Source organism: Pyrus communis, chromosome 10 (assembly GCF_041283825.1).
Source record: "Pyrus communis isolate YQ-2024b chromosome 10, ASM4128382v1, whole genome shotgun sequence".
NCBI lineage: Eukaryota > Viridiplantae > Streptophyta > Magnoliopsida > Rosales > Rosaceae > Pyrus > Pyrus communis.
Window position 1 is genome coordinate 23,488,246 of NC_142574.1, and position 19,254 is coordinate 23,507,499.

The 19,254-nt window shown below is 34.6% G+C and overlaps 1 pseudogene; it reads left to right on the plus strand.

Moving 5' to 3' along the window:
- The first annotated feature begins 5,566 nt into the window (after positions 1–5,566).
- Positions 5,567–7,045, plus strand: LOC137727715 (protein DOWNY MILDEW RESISTANCE 6-like; annotated as a pseudogene).
- Positions 7,046–19,254: the final 12,209 nt, after the last annotated feature.

The window sequence follows — 19,254 nt, forward strand, 5'->3', positions numbered from 1 at the left end:
TCGAACCTCCACATAACACATCCTTCATAATTAAGCTAGCTATCTTTGTTTAATATCTGTAAGTACCAGATCAATAGATCACCATGAGGTTTCTTAATGTTTTATTCGCAGTTCTTGCAGTTGTATTTCTCATGAGTATGGACCTGCATGTGGTTAGTGCAGGCAGGATGTTGCATGATGAGAAAGAAAACTTGAAGACTATAACGACGGTGAACAAAAACATCGTGTTGATGGATTTGAAGCAGAAGGGCGATCCTCCTCCCACTGGATCTAATCGGAAGATCCCAAGGTCTGCTGATCTTGCCGATACAACCATCAACCAAAGGAACTTTGCAGGCCACACTACTACTACTCCGCCTCCTCCACACGATGCATACCCTAATAATGCCGTGGCTAGATAACTACTTGGCGTGGCTACAGATCGTTAATCATTTATTTGAATGATTAACAATAACTACAGAAATTCCAACCTAATAAGATACATCAAATTATGTGATATAATATAGTGTTTATTGTGCAGAATAAGTAAACGGGAAAAAACCTATATAATGTGATATAATATAGTGTTTACTGTGCAGAATAAGTAAACGGGAAAAAACCTATATAATGTGATATAATATAGTGTTTACTGTGCAGAATAAGTGGAGGGGAAAAACCCTAGTTGTCTTTGTATTGCTTGCAGCACACTCTACTTGAATAAGAAAATAGACGAATTCTCTTACCAATATCTTGTTTTCTTCTTTATGCAATATGGGGGTTGAGACGAATAGAATGTAATAAGACGTTTTATTCATGCACCATGAGATGATTCAAAGAACAAATTTAAAATGTTATATTTGAATGTCAAACATAAGCATTATAGTAACAAAAACGTCATCAAAAGATGTGCTGCCCGAACACTATCATGCGTAGAACTGGCATTTTGGACCCGACCTGACCCGTTAATATTAGTATTTGGATGGATGTTTAACAGGTCAGGTCACTAACGGGTCACTTTGGGTCAACACGTTAGACCCATTAGCACCCATTATAAATTATAACCACACCTTATCTTTTTCATATTTTCCTATCTTTTTTTTTTTTTTTTATCATCGATAATAACCTAATACTTCATTGATTCATTCATTTGATTAGTTCATGGCAATATCTCCGCAAGCATTTCTGCCGTGAAAACGCCGACCATCGGCAGGGGCCTTCATATCGCCCAAGCTAGCTCTCTGACCAAACCCTCCTCCGTTCCCTCCACCATCTCTCCCAAGAAATCTCCTCTCTCAAGCCGTTCCAGTTCCTCTTACGCCGCACTTCCGGCTCCGTGATCCGCAGGTCAATCCTCCTCTCCATCATCTTCGAAGACATCATCCGCGGCTCCACCGCTGTCTTCTCCCACTCTGTTGTCCTCTGCTTCCAGGAGCTCTACATCCTGCTCCAGAGGATCTAGACCCTTCTTGAAGACTCCTCCAACGGCAGCCGGATGTGGCTCCTCCTCTAGACTGAGTCTCTATCGAACAGCTTCCATGAGCTCACCATCGACCTCTCCACCTTAAGGAAGAGTTCTAGAACCAAACGGAGGAGAAATCCAAGTCGTAGCTCCTTGTTTGTTTACTATATATCCAAGTCAATACCTTTTTCACTGTGAGCACCCTTTTATACATCCTTGCAGTTAATATGTGTAATTGTATTGGAATGCCAAAAAACAAAAAACAAAAAAATATTGTTAACGGGTGACCTAATAGATTAAGCGGTTAGGTTCGGAAGACCTATTAGCTTAACAGGTCGGATTGAACACGACCCAAACCCAACCTGTTTACAGGTCTAATCATGGGGCGAAAAAAAAAAAAAAAAAAAAAAAAACACATACAAGCGTTTACGACCATATCTCCTAATATTGAAATCTTCTAATCAATCGTGGAAATGTCAAGTTAGACTTGGTACACTAATGCAGTGTGCCTCGGTAAATAACCATAGCATAAAAAAACATGTAACGCTTTGCCGACCTCCCATCTGCATCCCACACTGAAATCCGATAGTCCATCACAAGCATTTAACCTCCCCGCGTCCGCCATAGGCAAATAACAAGATTCTCAATACTCATTTAAAAGTTTGTTGTGATAAGGAAACTTTGTGCAAATATAGAATGCAGTAACAACATTCCAGTGATTGATCTAGGTGGAGCCGAAGGCGGTGGTCATACGTGTATAACTGAGCAGATACTCAAAGCTAGTCAAGAATTCGGTATTTTTTTTTTTTTTTCTTTTTCAGGTAACTTATTGACTATCGAGACTTCAAATTCTTTCCTTCATTTTTTTAATGTCTCATGAAAGTTGAGGTTCCTCTATGAATCAATTAGTAATATAGAGAGTAACCCACCTCTTATAAGCTCATGCAATGTCTCTCCTCCCATCAATGTGAAATTCTTTCTCAACATATCCCCTTACGTGTGGCGACTTTCAAACCAAACATGTGGACACCACAAACGGCATTACGTGGAGCATGTATGGCCGTTAGACTTCACATGTCAGACAACCTGCTCTTATACCATGAAGAAAGTTAGGGCTCCACCATAAAACCAATTGGCAATATGAGAAGTAATCCAACCTCTTATTAACCTACGCAAGGTTCTTTCCCCCATCAACATGAAATTATTTCTCAACAATGTTGAGCATCGCCTTGCCGGCCTTGGATCACAATCAAGGTATTGTTTATGTCTTCTATTTAATTACAAGATTGTCTGCATTATGTGAGCCTTTATCAAGCCAATTGATACACGTAAAGAATTATCTTTATTCCAGATTGATATAAAAAAATTGGAATATATGGATGGTTGACTTTAAATCATAGGCAAGTTTGAAAGCAATTTCTCAGCTTTATATGTGCACTAGTTTTTGACACGCTCTGATCCCAATGTTTGTGTTCGATCTCGATGTCCCACGAACATCGAGATGGTCATGTGCTGGTTGACACTGGAGGGTGACGAAAGCCATTTATTGAATGCAAATGTTGAGAACAAGAAATAAACAAGACTTATAAATTTAAATATAATGAATTAACATGCAATTGAGGAACGTGTTCAGAGCATACAACTAATTCGAGATATTAGAAAAGAAATAATATAAAATTGAATGAGTAAAGGAGTGGGTCCTACACTGAGAGAACTCGAAGATGCCGATGTGGAAGTGCCTTAACACCAGGATTATACGCCTCGATTATAAGTCCTGAAGGGGCGCAAAACAAATATGAGTGAACCAAGTTAATATATATATATATATATATATATATATAATAAAACAGTTATCAACATACTAATCCCCAAAATTTTATGAAAACTAATAGCATAATAAGTGGTAGGTTTTCCAAAAACCCTAGCATGCCATAAAACCTTTCCTGAAACATAACTCGTATATAGTGTGCTAACTAGTGGTGTCAGTATCACCCGAAGGCATATAGAACTCTTCCATCAGAAACTTCCTTCATAAGTATCAATCGCTCATAGGCTCCTACAACATCCAACCCAAAGGTCAATATAAGTATCAATCGCCTGTAGGCTACTACAACACCCACCCGAAGGTCAATATAAGTGACCACTAGATAAGCACAAAACCACTTAAAATAATATTTCCAAACATAGGTACATATATCTCAAAATCAACTTCACAGTATAAAGTCATCCATCATCTATACTATAAAGAAGTGTGTAAAAGTATGTTCATAAGCAGTATAAAATCATCCATCATCTATACTACAAAAAACATGAGTTTGATAAAATATGGTAATTCAAAATATTCTAAGTAAGCATAATATCTCATAAAATGTTTCATAAAACATAGTCATTAAATCATGTTTTTCATGTATGTATTTCTACTATTAAAACATGCATTTTAGAAGGGATCCACTCATAGATACTCCATCGTCGAAGAGCCGAACAAAATATGAATGACAGAATCGCAACTAATATTCGCACCTAAACACATAAAGTATCCAATTAATAAAACTCTATTCAAATGATTGAATTTGGAAAAACGGACGTAAAAAATGGGTCGAGGACATCAAAATTAGCCTAGGAGGAGTCCCTAACGAAAACCCAAAAAAAGTAAAAAAGTCAATGTTGAACGTTGACCGGCCAAAGTCAAAGTCAACGCTAACCACTTTTGGGTCAACGGTTAGACAAGTCAAAATCAACAGGTTTGAGTTGATCAACCTAGGTCAAACCGGGTCTGAGCTTGGGCCTATGGGCTTAGGCTTGGGTTTTAAGGCCCAAGGGCCTAGGTCCGTAGGGTTTTGGGTCAAAGAGCATAGGCTGGAAAGCCCGGCCCAAAGGTCTAGTGAGTTGGGTTCTAACGAGCTGGATGCAAAGGCATGAAGGCCTAAGCCTACACGGCCCGATAGGGTTTAGGGTTTCCAATTAGGTGGGCATTGAAGTTCGGCCTGATTGTTTTTGGGTTAATAAAATATATAAAAATAAAAGGGTTTGGCTTGGGTTTAAACGAACCTAAGCCCAAGTTCCAAATGCCCCATAAGCCTAAGAGGCAGGGGTTTAGGTTTGGGCTTCCTTAAGGCTTGGGCTCAGATGCAACGGCCCGAATGCCTGATTTCGACGGATAGGACGCCGGAGCTTCCTCGGTTTCGGTTGACAGCAAAACGTCAATCTACCCTCCAATCTACTTACGAACATGAAGGTATAATAATGGGGAAGAGGTTTTGTACCTGAGATCCAACAGAGAATGGACGAGGTGGCCGGAATCTTGTTCGAAATGCACGGGGCTCACCATATAGATTTGGGTGCCTCTGGGTGTCCTAGAGCTTGCAGAGACGAGGGGGAGTGAGAGAGGGAGTATAAGAGGGCAATGGTGGTACTGCGCTGTCGTTGGGATGGCTCAAGTGTGACAGTGGGTGTCGATCGAGAAATGGGAGTGCAAGCGAGAGAGAGAGAGGGTGAGTGAGAAGGATAAAGAGCTGAGAAAGTGAGAGATTCAAGAGAGAGATCGAGGAAAAAAAAAAAAAAAAAAAAGAGTAAGTGGGTTAGTAGGTTGCCACGTGGCAGCCAGTGAGAGGAGGAAAATATGGATTAAGGATCCGGATAGGGTAAATAAGTGGGAACTAAATTGAAAACTCAAATACTTTTAGGGGAAATGTAAAATTACAAACTAAATTTGCGGAGGGGTTTTATAGTTTTCCCCTTCAATCATTGTGAGGCTCAAGGTTCTAAAAGACATTAGGTACTAGTCGGGAGGAGGCAGGCTGGGGCCTAGCGCCTAGGCGGCTAGGCTGAGTCTAGGCGGGCGCTTAGGCGGACTAGACAGATTTAAATAAATCCATTATATTTTGTGTAAATAAGTGTTTGTTTATACTTAAAATATATATAATTTCATCATAAATTATAAAATAGAATGATATAGGTATTATGAAGTATAGTCAGGCGCCTCAGCTGGTCTAGGCGTCATTTTTTAATTTTCATACACCTAGGCATTAATTGGAGGGGGTGACCAGCCGTCTAGCGCCTAAGCAGGGCATAGGTTGAGCTAGGCGGGAAAATTTAGAACAGTGGTGAGGCTAGATACACATTGAGGGAATGGAGAAGCTTATTTCAAGCTGGTACAACGGTCAAACCTTGCCTGAGAGTTACATAATCCCACCGGATGCAAGACCCGAGAATCTTACTACCGCTCATTTGCGAGACAACATTCCAGTGATTGATCTGGGTGGAGCAGAAGGCGGTGATCAAACCTATATAAACCAGAAAATACTCAAGGCTAGCCAGGAATTTGGGTTTTTAAGGTAACTTTTTGAGACTTCAAATACTCTTCCTTGATCATCGAGCAACCACTGCTTCAGATTTTCAATTACTATGTTATGCGTTATCCGATTAATGTTATTTACAAAGCAGGTTGTCAACCATGGCATATCAAAAAGTTTGTTGAACGACACGATGGGTGTGTTCAAGGAGTTCTTTTGCTTGCCTGCAGAAGACAAGGCAAACCTCTACCCTAACGACCCGAAAAAAAAGTTGCAGGCAGGCTCTCAACCAGCAGTGGATATTTTGATTTGGAAGATGTTCATTTGTGGCATGATTACCTACGACACCCTTGCCATCCTCTAGAGGAATGTATGCAGCAATGGCCTCACCAGCCTAGTAGATATTGGTACCAAAGATATATAGATTCATGTTCTGAAAACTCCGTTCTTTTTTTGTTGCTATATGTGACATATATATTTTCATATCTACAAAGACTAATTATTGATGATGTGGATTCCAGAGATCTAGTTGGGACATGTTCTGCACAAGTGAGAAAAGTAGATATGAAAGTTTTGGAGCTAATAAGTGAAGGACTTGGGCTCAGAACTGCGTATGTTAGGGATGAACTTTGCCATAATGTGACACTCTCAGTTTATCATTACCCGCCTTGCTTGGACCCAAGTTTGACATTAGGTGTACCTAAACATTGTGATCCAAACTCCATAACCATTTTACTTCAAGAAGATCATGTAAATGGACTTCAAGTTTTCAAAGACGGGGATGGATCAGTGTGGAGCCTATTTCACAAGCATTGGTGGTTAACATTGGCCATCAGCTACAGGTACATCAGTAGATTCAGTATGTACCCTTCTTTACGGGGAAGATTATATAATTTTCAAAGCTGTCAATATAATGTTTGTTGATATAGTTGATAGTAATGGTACTTTAATAGATAGCTGTCAATATCATGTCGATATGAGGGCCTGAGTATATATATTTCCCCACATTCACCCTTCTTAATTACCATATGAAAACCCTTTTCTTTTTTATTGACATGAGATGTAGATTATCAGTAATGGGAAGCTGAAAAGTGCTGAACATCAGGCAGTGACGAGTTCAAGCCATTCCAGGACATCTGCTGCATTTTTCGTCGCACCTTCAGACGATTGCATTGTAGAACCTGCTGGAGCTCTTATTAGTGCAAGCAATCCACAACTCTATAAACCCTTTCAACACAAAGAGTTCTTTATCAACTATGTTTTGAAGCAGGGTAAAACCGAAGTTTTACTAGAAACGTTTACGCTCCAAGCTTAGTTGATCATCATGCAAGAATTTTAGCTTTGTATTGTTTTCATTTGAATAACTTGCTTTCTCTTTGCTCTATGTGGGTGGCAAAACTAGAACAACTGGTTCAAATTTATTTCGGTGTTGGTTTATAAATATTGTACAATAATTGCCAAGTGCAGTACTTTTTATTGGAACGTTTGATCACAATAATTCTAGTTGGGGAGTTTTCTGGGATTGCAGGCAGAGAAAAAGGCTAGCATCTGCTGTATATGTGTTGAATTCCAACATTATGTAAAAATCTTAATTAACTCCATATCATGTATAGATATATGAAATAGATTACATAAAATAACAAGTAAATTTTTATTCATAACTGTCAGCTCCTTGTAACTACCATAACAGAAAAATTGTGTCTTAAAAAGTGACATAATAATAGGATAACCAAACAAAGAAAATACAACAAATTAAACTCTCAACTCCTAATTACGCTTAACTCGAACTCCATCCTTCTCTTGGTAGCCTAATATTCCTTCTTTACTCAATTTCCTTCTTCACTGAATCTTTTATTCAAATCACGCTTTGGAGCTTTCTTAGGATCAGCACCATTATTACGAGGTTGGTACTTTTTCGGTGCTGGTGGGCATGGGACATCTTCCGGTCGTATTATTCTACTTCCTTTAGTTGTTGGGGTCGTTGCACTTACTTCAGACAACTTGATCACTAAAATAAGTTAAAGCATACACTACTTTGCAACGAACAAACACAAGGCCAATGGAAGAAGCCTAAAGCCAAGTACTCAAGGAAATTATACGTTGATGTGTTGAGAATACTAAGCCCTAGATTTATACTGTTTGTCATAGGCTTGTTTCCTTTCCCGAAAACAAATGAAATCCTAAATAGGTTAAGCACATTTAAAGCTTTTCACACCATAAAAGGAATATAGCTTCATCCTAGAAAGAAAGGGAGCCAACCTCCCTTAAGGCAAAGTTAAGTCGGATAACGCGGCGGGTGCAACAAAAGCAAAACCCAATAATAAAACCACACTGTTAAAGGAAAATAGAAAAGAAAAATAAATTCGTTTTATAATTTTTTTCCTGTCCCTTAAAAGAATACAATGTTTACAAACATATATAGTATAAGTTGCATCGTATCACATACAAAAAATGTGTAAAAACGAAATACATTATCAAATAAAGATTTTTTCTGTCATTTGTATTATATTAATTATGTCAAACTCATATACATTGATAAGCTAATACACAATTTTTTTACAGCTTACACAACTTATTAAGCTAAGACAAAAAACCAACAGTTAGGTCTTTCCTTAATTATTCATTAGAAAGAATCACTACTACAAAAGGGGGCTATAGTGTCGGAGGGTGGTGTCGCTTTAATCTAATATAGTAGCGGATTAGGCAGTTGCGACACTAACTGAACATGACGTCGGATTTACTGTCGCTTATAAGCGTTATTAAATGTTTATGTCGCTTTTAAACCGACGTAAACATATATTTTAATAATTTTTAAATACTAGTGTCGCTTTTAAACCGACGTAAACATTATTTTAATAATTTTTAAATACTAGTGTCGCTTTTAAGCGACATAATAAAGTGTGTATATATATATATTAAATTATATATATATTAAATTAAATTTTATATCCCTAAAAACTATAATAATTATATATATATATATATTAAATTAAATTTTAAAAAATTGGTGATCATTGGATTGGCTTAAATATACATACGATTCAATTTCTTAAGTGTTATACATACAAAATAAATAAATTTAAATCTACTTAATATATATATACACACACACACACCATTGAACTTGATTGGATATGAATTCTATGAAACTAATTTCGACAGTTATAAACGAAAAATCACGATTTAACGGTTATTTTAACTCCGATTTTGATGATTTTTTACAGCTACACTCCTAACCCTATATGAATACAATGAATGGATTCGATCTTCAAATTAAAATATTTACACAAGTAGATACCACAAAATCTTATGTTATACTTAATGAAAGTATAAATAAACTCTAAGTGTTAGTCAATCTATTGTTTTGATGGGATACAAATTCTCCGAAACTAATTTCAACGATCCCAACCGTCAAACTTGTTTGCATATGCTTCGAGATCACATCAGCAAAAAATCACAAAAAACAAACATTCAGAGATCAAGTAACAGGACAAAGCTTTTCGACGGTTATAAACGAAAAATCACGATTTAACGGTTATTTTAACTCCGATTTTGATGATTTTTTACAGCTACATTCCTTGACCCTATATGAATAGAATGAATGAATTCGATCTTCAATTTAAAATATTTACACAAGTGGATACCACAAAATCTTATGTTATACTTAATGAAAGTATAAATAAACTCTAGGTGTTAGTCAATCTATTGTTTTGATGGGATACGAATTCTCCGAAACTAATTTCAACGATCCCAACCGTCAAACTTGTTTGCATATGCTTCGAGATCACGTCAGCAAAAAATCACAAAAAACAAATATTCAGAGATCAAGTAACGGGACAAAGCTTTTCGACGGTTATAAATGAAAAATCACGATTTAACGGTTATTTTAACTCCGATTTTGATGATTTTTTACAGCTACACTCCTTGACCCTATATGAATACAATAAATGAATTCGATCTTCAAATTAAAATATTTACACAAGTAGATACCACAAAATCTTATGTTATACTTAATGAAAGTATAAATAAACTCTAAGTATTAGTCAATCTATTGTTTTGATGGGATACGAATTCTCCGAAACTAATTTCAACGATCCCAACCGTCAAACTTGTTTGCATATGCTTCAAGATCACATCAGCAAAAAATCATAAAAAACAAACATTCAGAGATCAAGTAACGGGACAAAGCTTTTCGACGGTTATAAATGAAAAATCACGATTTAACGGTTATTTTAACTCCGATTTTGATGATTTTTTACAGCTACATTCCTTGACCCTATATGAATACAATGAATGAATTCGATCTTCAATTTAAATTAGTTTTTTTAAATATTTTGAAACCCAGTGTCGCTTTTAAGCGACATATTGATTTAAATTAGTTTTTCGTTTTATAACCATCGAAAAGTTCCATAGAATTTGTATCCCATCAAGTTCAATGGTGTGTGTATATATATATATTTATTAAGTAGATTTAAATTTATTTATTTTGTATGTATAACACTTAAAGAAATTGAATGGTATGTATATTGAAACTGATCCAACGGTCACCAATTTTTAAAATTTAATTTAATATATATATATATATATATATAATTATTATAGTTTTTAGGGGTATAAAATTGTTACATTAATATATATAATTATTATAGTATTTGTTAGGGTTATAAAATTAATATATATAAAATTATAGTATTTGAAATATTAGGCGGGAAATTTCCCGCTTGTTTGAATGGATGGAGAGACTTAGTGTCGGTTTTAACCGACGCTAGTGTCATTAAAGCGACGCTATGTGAATTTCAAAAAGTGTGTCAGAAGTTGGCGTCGGTTAAAAGCGACGCTAGTTTCATTAAAGCGACGCTAGTTTCATTAAAGCGACGCAAGTTTCATTAAAGCGACGCTATGTGAATTTCAAAAAGTGTGTCAGAAGTTGGCGTCGGTTAAAAGCGACGCTAGTTTCATTAAAGCGACGCAAGTTTCATTAAAGCGACGCTATGTGAATTTCAAAAAGTGTCAGAAGTTTGTGTCGGTTTAAAGCGATGCTAGTTTCATTAAAGCGACGCGAGTTTCATTAAAGCGACGCTATGTGAATTTCAAAAAAAGTGTCAGACGTTTGCGTCGGTTTTAACGGACGCAAACTAAGTACCCATATTTAAACCCCTCTCTTTCCCATTTCAACCGTGCTTTCATTTCTCCCCCAATTTCAGACTTTCTTCTTCTCCTTCCCCATTTCATCTGTGCGTCCCCTTCTTCCTCCTTTTCATTTTTTCCTCAACTCCTTCCCCGTTTGCTTTGGATCACCAGTTTGAAGATCAACATTCTGAAGAACTCCAATTCGAGGAGGAAGAGCTTGAAGGTGGTTCATTTTTAAATTATTATGATTATTAATTTTAGTTTCTATTTTGTATTCTAAATAGTTTTATGCTTAAATTGAAAATTTATTTTTGTTTCTTGGTTTTTAATTGTTTTTTTTGTATTTATGCATGTTGGATCTGAAGAGCAAGGACACTGGAAATCGCAGATCCATAATTTTTTAAAGGTATAAAACCTGAGTTTAATCTATAGAGATTAGAGCCTTAATGTTGAAGTAGTAAAGTATTGGAGCACTGATCTGATGGCAAGCATGGCAGCATGGAGTTGCTAGTATTATATATGGCACTATGGAGCTACAAAATATGTGGTCTTCGACAAAGGCAAGCACAGGAAAGCATGGAGGATGAATTTTTGTAAATTATATGGAATGTTAGATGTAAAACATTTGTATATTATGACACTATTTTTCTTTTGAATTATTTTTATTATTGTTTGTTTTGGCCTAAAATTGAAATTTATTATTTCGATTATATAATTTTTTGGAGTTATAATTATTTGAGAACGAATACAGAAACAGATTTCGACTTTTTTTTTAATTATTATTATCAAAGGTGGTGTCGCTTTAAATCGTCACTAGTTTGCATATTTTATTTATTTAATTGTTCTCTAACGTCGCTTTAAACCGTCACTAGTTTGCATATTTTATTTAGTTAATTGTTGACTAGCGTCGCTTTAAACCGACGTTAACATCAGCGTCGCTTTAAACCGACGCTGCGTAGTGGCGGATTAAGCGAACAAAGCGACGCTGAAGCCCTTTAGTGACGGTAGCAATGGCGTCGCTATTCCAATCCGACATTGCAGTGTTTTATGTCGGATTTTTGCCAAATTTCCGACAGAAATCGGGGTTTCTTGTCGGTTTTTGGTCCGCCGGTGATAGCCTATATTGTAGTAGTGAATATTACATTAATTGCATATTATTTGCCAAAAAAAATAATAATAATAATCTTTGGTTGATGGTTAAAATTTGATATGTGGATCGATGTGGCCCTCTTCGCAGGATAAACTGGTCGCCATCATTTTTCATGTGAGTATTGTACTCGTCATCTGGCCATTACATGCAAGAATCCCGCCTTTGTAGAGTCTTATTAATTTGTTACAACTTCAAGGGTTGGTCGGATTTGAACCACCGGGTGGGGCAGAACCCTTCTGCAGTACTTGCTTGATAATCAAATTCATAGGGAAGTTGTATTTGACAGTAGTACCCCTATCCCTAATTTGCAGAACATCCTCCTTCATCATCATGATCTTTCCCCTGCAAAACTCTACAGGCCTCGTGTGAGTGCATGTTCACAAGAAACACCACTACCATGGCCACCAAAAGCGTATTCAAAAACTTCATGTTGTTCCTTGTTTGGCAATTAATAATTTTTCTTTTTTTCTTCCTTCTTTCTGTGTATGCAATGCAAACAAGGAGATGGAGAACGAATGAATGAATTATAGAGGACTATAGAGCTCTCTATATATATGGACCAACTTATTTTATGAGTTGAATTTTCCAATAATATTTTATGAAGCTATTCTTTGTTTTGACTATTGTGTCAAAATGTCAGATATTGAATGAGTTATACAATTACGAGAAGAAACTGGGTTTCACGAAAAAAAAAAAAATATATATATATATATATGCATGTAAAATCACCTCAGAAAATTCCATATCGTTTCGATCGTTTTTATACATTGTATTTAACTATATATATATGGAAATATCTCGCAATATTATATGGAATAAGGTAATATTAATTATATTAACCGAGTGATAAAGTTGAGAATTGATCAATTCATTTGCTTGCTTCGCAAACTGAGAACTTAATTAGAAATAAGGCTTGACGGGGAAGCATTAACTACGACCTTGAAAGTTTGAACGTTTGTAGTATTGGATGTGTGCTAACCTTTTACACGACATGGATTACTCTGAAAATAAAAAATAAAAAATAAATAAAAAGTTGAATTTCATGGTATACGACTGAAAGTCCCATTTGACTGGAACATATCATGCATGCATGATGTGTAGAATGATTCTGTCTTAATTAGGTTAAATACTCCCTCTTTTTATGAACACTAATCTTTAATTACTACTTTATATCTTCATTTATGTATAAGGATTTAGGAGGTTTCTCATATAAACATATTAAGCTAGGTATGCAGTAGTAAGCAATTTTTAGTGTAATTAACGGTCACACATGACACGTGCATAATTAACAGAGTGGACATCATAGATGATATATCATACACTAGGGAGTAATATTTATAAATAAATACATGCATGTTAACACAAGTGAATTAATACCAATTAAGGTTTTAATATTTGGATGATCCACAGGCACATGGTTTGGTTTTGATATCTTTGTACACGAAATGTGATACTGCAGCGCAGTCTTTAATAATAAAAAAAAAAAAGGTCTTTAGTTGCAAAACTTCTGCATGCATGTTATAACCATAAACCCTAAACCATGTATTATTGGACCCTGTTATTTACCCTATATAATTGAGCAAATATTCAAAGTTTGTGAGGAATTTCCCCCTTCTTTTTTTTTTTTTTTCAGGTTACATTATAGACTTTCAACTTTCAATTACTATGTTTTGTGTCATCTCTAGTTAACTAATACTATATACATGTAATCTAATATCCTAGTGGACAGAGTGTTGACTATTCACCACGTGTCTTAATCGATTTAGAAACTACCACCATGTGTGGACAGAATGTAATATAATATCCTAATGGACAGAGTATTGCATTGTTGATGAGCAATACCAAATCAAGCTGCCCATTACAATTTGAATCGGTCAATTTGATGTCCACTCCTATGTACACGATGAAAAATATAAATAAACCAGAAAAGAATAATGAAAGAAAGAATTTCCTCTTTATTACTTTGTATTATACATATTCCGTCAAATATAGTCACGTACATTGTCAAAGCTAATTTAACAGTATTGTTTTATAGCTTACGCAACTTTTCCAAGGGAAAAAACAGCACCATGTACTTAATTATCACTACAAGATGATTAATTAAATGTTGTAGAATATAAATCTAAATAACGATCAAGGTTTGGTTGGATTTGGACCACCGGGTGGAGCAGGACCCCTCTGCAATATTTGCCTGATAATTCTATCCTCCATAGGGAAGTGCTTATGCAAAACATCCTTCTCCATCTTCATCAAGTTCTCTTTCCCATGATACAACACTCTGCAGGCCTCATTCGACTGCACGTTCACAAGAAAAACTACCACCATGGCCACCAAAAGCATATTAAAAAACTTCATGTTGTTCCTTGTTTGGCAAACAATAATTTGCTTTCCCTATGCAAGCTGTATGTACTAATGCAAACGAAAGATGGAAATTGGAATTAGTGAAATGAAATGAATAATAAGTCGGGGATATTTATAGGGATAGCTAGCTCTTCTTTTATATGTATATAGATACCACCTGGACTGATATTATATGACTTGAATCTTTCAATAATATTTATCTAACTATATTTCTATGTTTTGACTACTGAAGGTCGTGTCAAATCGTTACAAATTGAATAGGTCATAACAGAGTATACATATAAATTCACGTTGGAAAATGTTATTTCATTTCGTTATTATATATTTTCTAAAATCTCATAGGTGGAATGACGTGTAGAAACATTTTTCTTTGTTTGTAATATGATCAAATTGGATTCGTTATTGACGTCACAATATTATATATGGATAGTTGTAAACCGAGTGAGAAAATTTGGAGTTGATCAATTCATTTGCTTGCTCCGCAAACTGATGGGAACTAAAAACTATGGTGGGGAAGCGTTTACAAGGACCTTTTACACGACATGAAGTCATGAATATATACTCAGACAAAAAAGTTGATTTTATCGTTGATAACCGAAGTACCATTTGACCTTGAATTAATATATCATGTATAATATGAAGAATGACTAAATTAGTTTCTATTAAGATTGTTTATTTGGTTTAATAAACCTTAGAATAATACTTGCATTTTTATGGGAATGCATATATCCTACTTTTTGCCAATAATGTATTTTTATCATATAAATATTATAATTAGAATTGTTCAATTTCTTAACTTTCACTTGAAAATCCCTACAAAAACATCATTTATGCATCTAAATATACGAAACAAAAATAACGACGTGAGTACAAAGTAACATATTCATGATAAAATGTTTATTTATTTGATATATTAATGAATGGCTAAACAACCTCCAAAGGGAGTGGAGCATTAAAACGATGTAAAACAACATAAATTAGTTTAAACTCAAACTAACTCAACGGGCCGCGAAGGAGCATATGAATTGTATTCAATTACCGCACGCCAAGTTTGACTAATTTATATTTCGATGCTCCACAGGCCACAGGCATATCGTTCATGAAAGAAAACGTTCATTATTGCGTGAGTCACGTTATTACATATATATTAATTATACATATCACGTTTAATTATAAATCATATATATTCACTATTAAGTTTATATATATTCAGTATTCAAAAAATGAGTTTCCAATTCAAAAGCGTTGGCTTCAAATTGTGAACAACATTGCTTAAAAGGGTTTTACTTAGTCCTGGAAAACTGGTTGTGTTTGTCGTGTTTTGTGTCATTTTCGTGTAACACTTGTTATTCTAACGAATCATGTAGTGTAACACCCGTTATCTTAATGGGTTTTTAACAGGTCGGGTCACTTTACCCAACAGGTAAAATGATCCGACCCGTTAAGAAAAATATTTTTTTCTTAAATTTGCACATACCACATTGCACATAAATATTGTTTTAAAACATAAAAACACATTTGTCGTTAAGTACTACATCTACACTGCAAAATTAAGAGCCTAATAAAAGAGCACCAACATTAATAGTCTACTACAAAATATCAAATGTGCAAGGATATGCAAAATGAAGGAGTTTTTCTTTTCAAGGTTGTGAAGCCTTTCTCAGGAGTTAAAATCTTACCAATGAAACTCAAAGTTTGCATGTTATTCTTTTTACAAAATCCTTCAATTTTCATTGATCATCATAGAGAAATTGTATTGGAACTTTGACTTGATCTATTGCTTCAAGAGTTGTATTCATGATGTTTTCAGTAAGGTTTTTCCACATCAGAACTCTCTTCCACATAAACTAAGTATAGAAAAACCAAACATTATAAATGATTCAAATTATGAGAAGTTTACCAAAATAATTATGAAAAGAAATAAAGCAATAGTATTATACCATATAAAAATATATTACCTCATTTTCAAACCTTCTAAATTTAATTTAATATAATATATGTATGATTATTATAGTATTTTTAAGGGTATAAAATTATAAAATTAATATTTTGTTTATCGTGTATCGGGTTACTCACGTGTATATCCGGACCAACTTGTTATCTTAACATGTACTTTTCAGATTACTCGATAACGACCTGATTTGTTATCATGTCAACCCGATAACCTATTAATTTCGTATCATTTCATGTCGGATTACCAGGTCGTGTTAGAAATTGTTAGGCCTAGTTTTGTACCCTTAAGTGTTGTTACCTATATATCATGTCAAGTGATGGTTGAGACGTCTCACTTCAAAATTGACCTCAAAATGTGCTTTTTAAACCAGGTTATACAAGGGCAGATTGTCTGCCCACCTGTTTGGGTGCCCTTCCCATCCCCTCCTATTTGTGCGGTCACAGTTAAGCTACGTCAACATTTTAGATTTCTATTACTTTTTGTCTTATTATCTCTATAAAAAAAAATCAATATAAAATGTTGACGTGGCTTAACCGTGACTGCATAAAATAAGAGGGGATAAGAAAGGCACCAAATAGGAGGCAGACACTCTGCCTCCAGGTTATACATTGTATAATACGAATCTCTGCAAACACTGTCAGAGGTGTTTGTGGAGGAAGTAATATTTTATAGGAGGATTCTCTACCCTCCTAATCTCTCTACCCTTTCATGCCTTCCTATTTGAACGGTCACAGTTAAGCCACGTCAACATCTTATATTGATTTTTTTTTATAGAGATAATAAGACAAAAAACAATGTGCGAGAGGAGGGGATGGAAGGGGATGAGAATAGGAGGATAGAGAATCCTCCTCTATATATTTTTGCAATTCTCCAGCTTAACAAGGCCCACTATTAGTACCTTACCCTTCATTTGTAAGTATTATATTATCAAACTTGAACTTCAAAACAAAATGGCAATTGCCTTCAAACTCACCGTTAAATTAAAAGGTAAATAAACTCAACTAATTAATTAATACACAGAAAGAAATTAGTAAATAAAGAATTTCCTCTGTACTTCGTATTATTCAGTCAACTTCATATACATTGTGAAGCTAATTAATACACAATTTTTTTTTACATTCTTACACAACTTATGTAAGAAAAAAAAAAAAAAAAAAAACCTAGAATTCAGGCATATTCACGTACTTATTCCCTGCTAAGACATAAAGAAAACATATTAAATGTTTAATCTGAGTTTAAAAAATAATAATAATTCTGCTAGTGCTTTGGTTCTTCGATGTAGTCTTTGGAATTGGTACTACTTCAAGGTGTGGTCGGATTAGAACCTGTGGGCGGGGCGGTGCCTCTAAGTATTTGCCTGATCAAAGGGAAGAAAGGACGATCCATATGATGCAAAACATCTTTCTTCATCTGATGCATAAAATTTTCTTCTCCATGCAATACTCTGCAGGCCTCGTACGTTTGCACATTCATAAGAATAACCACTAAAAACACTGCTACCAAACACATTTTTAGAAACTTCATTTTGTTGGGCAAACAAAGATTAGTTTGCTTCTTTTGTCTGTGGAAGAAGGAATGAATGAATGAAGATAATAAAGAAAAATGTTTTGCTGGGAAAACAAAGATTTTGCTTCTTTTTTTCTGTCTTTGTGAAAAAATAGAACTGATTGAAGGAATGGATGAACTGAATGGATGAATAGGTGGGGGATATGGGGCTTTTTGTATGCATGAGTTAGGACCAACTCTCATATGACTTGGACTTTTCAATATAAATCTATTTGCTTCGTTGTTTTGACTATTGACGATTTATATGCTAAAGACTAGGGATTGAATGGGTCGTCATACCCGCAAGGGTTTTGGTTTTAGGTTTTCACTATATATATTGTGGACCTTATATAATAAATCAAATCAAAGGTAATTAGTTAAAATAACGAAGTTTTAAAATTTTAGAACTTCAATAAGATTCTTCTTAAATTTTAACGTATTAAGGTTCTCTACCCATCCACAATTTTTGCTCCAATCATATTAATACATAAAAAAAATTCAAAATTCAAAATCTTATTATAAAGAAAAAGTCAACATCAATATAAAAACATTTTTTATTTTTTTAAAAAGCCTCATAGGTACGAAACTATCGATATGTAAGAACAGTTACGAAAGTATTCGTGCGTAGGTATTATCAGTACGAAAATATCGGTGCATAAGTTTTAGTATGAATGTATCAGTACATAACTGTAGTATCTAAACATCTATAAGTATTTAATGTGCATATACTTATATATAGAGAATTACACACAATAAAGAATAGATGATAATATATGACTTTTCTCTTAATATGGGAACTTAATAATAATTATCAGTGATAAATAGCATAATTATTGTTTATGGCAATCATTATATAATCTACACACAAAAAACTCAATAATTATCACAAACTAATTAGTATCCGAAAATTACAATTAAATGTCAAGGGACTAGACTCAATTTTTAATCTTACACAAGGTTTTATTCTAAAAGTGATATTTTTCAAGGATTGAAATTTTCTGTTCATGTAAAGAAATATTTCTCTTAAGTTGAGCTATAAATTTGTTTACTTATTCTAGTATATTTTGTAATCAAGTAACTCTTGTCGAGTTTTACTTGCTATTTTCTTGCATTGCAATTTGGAAGTGAGATTGGAGTTTGGCGTGCAGGTAAAGGCGTGTGCAACGCCTTTGAAGTTTGAACGTTGACTGTTTTGAAGTCTTAGTTGTAGCTATTGTATTGGTGTGTGCTAAGCTTTTACGCGACACGGATGCATGACACACGCACATACACACACAAAAATTGAATCATATTGCGATGACTCAAGTGTTATTTGACTTGAAATGTTTCCAAGCATGTTAATTAAGAGCTTAGTATTGAACAAGAATAAGTCATGATGTCTAAA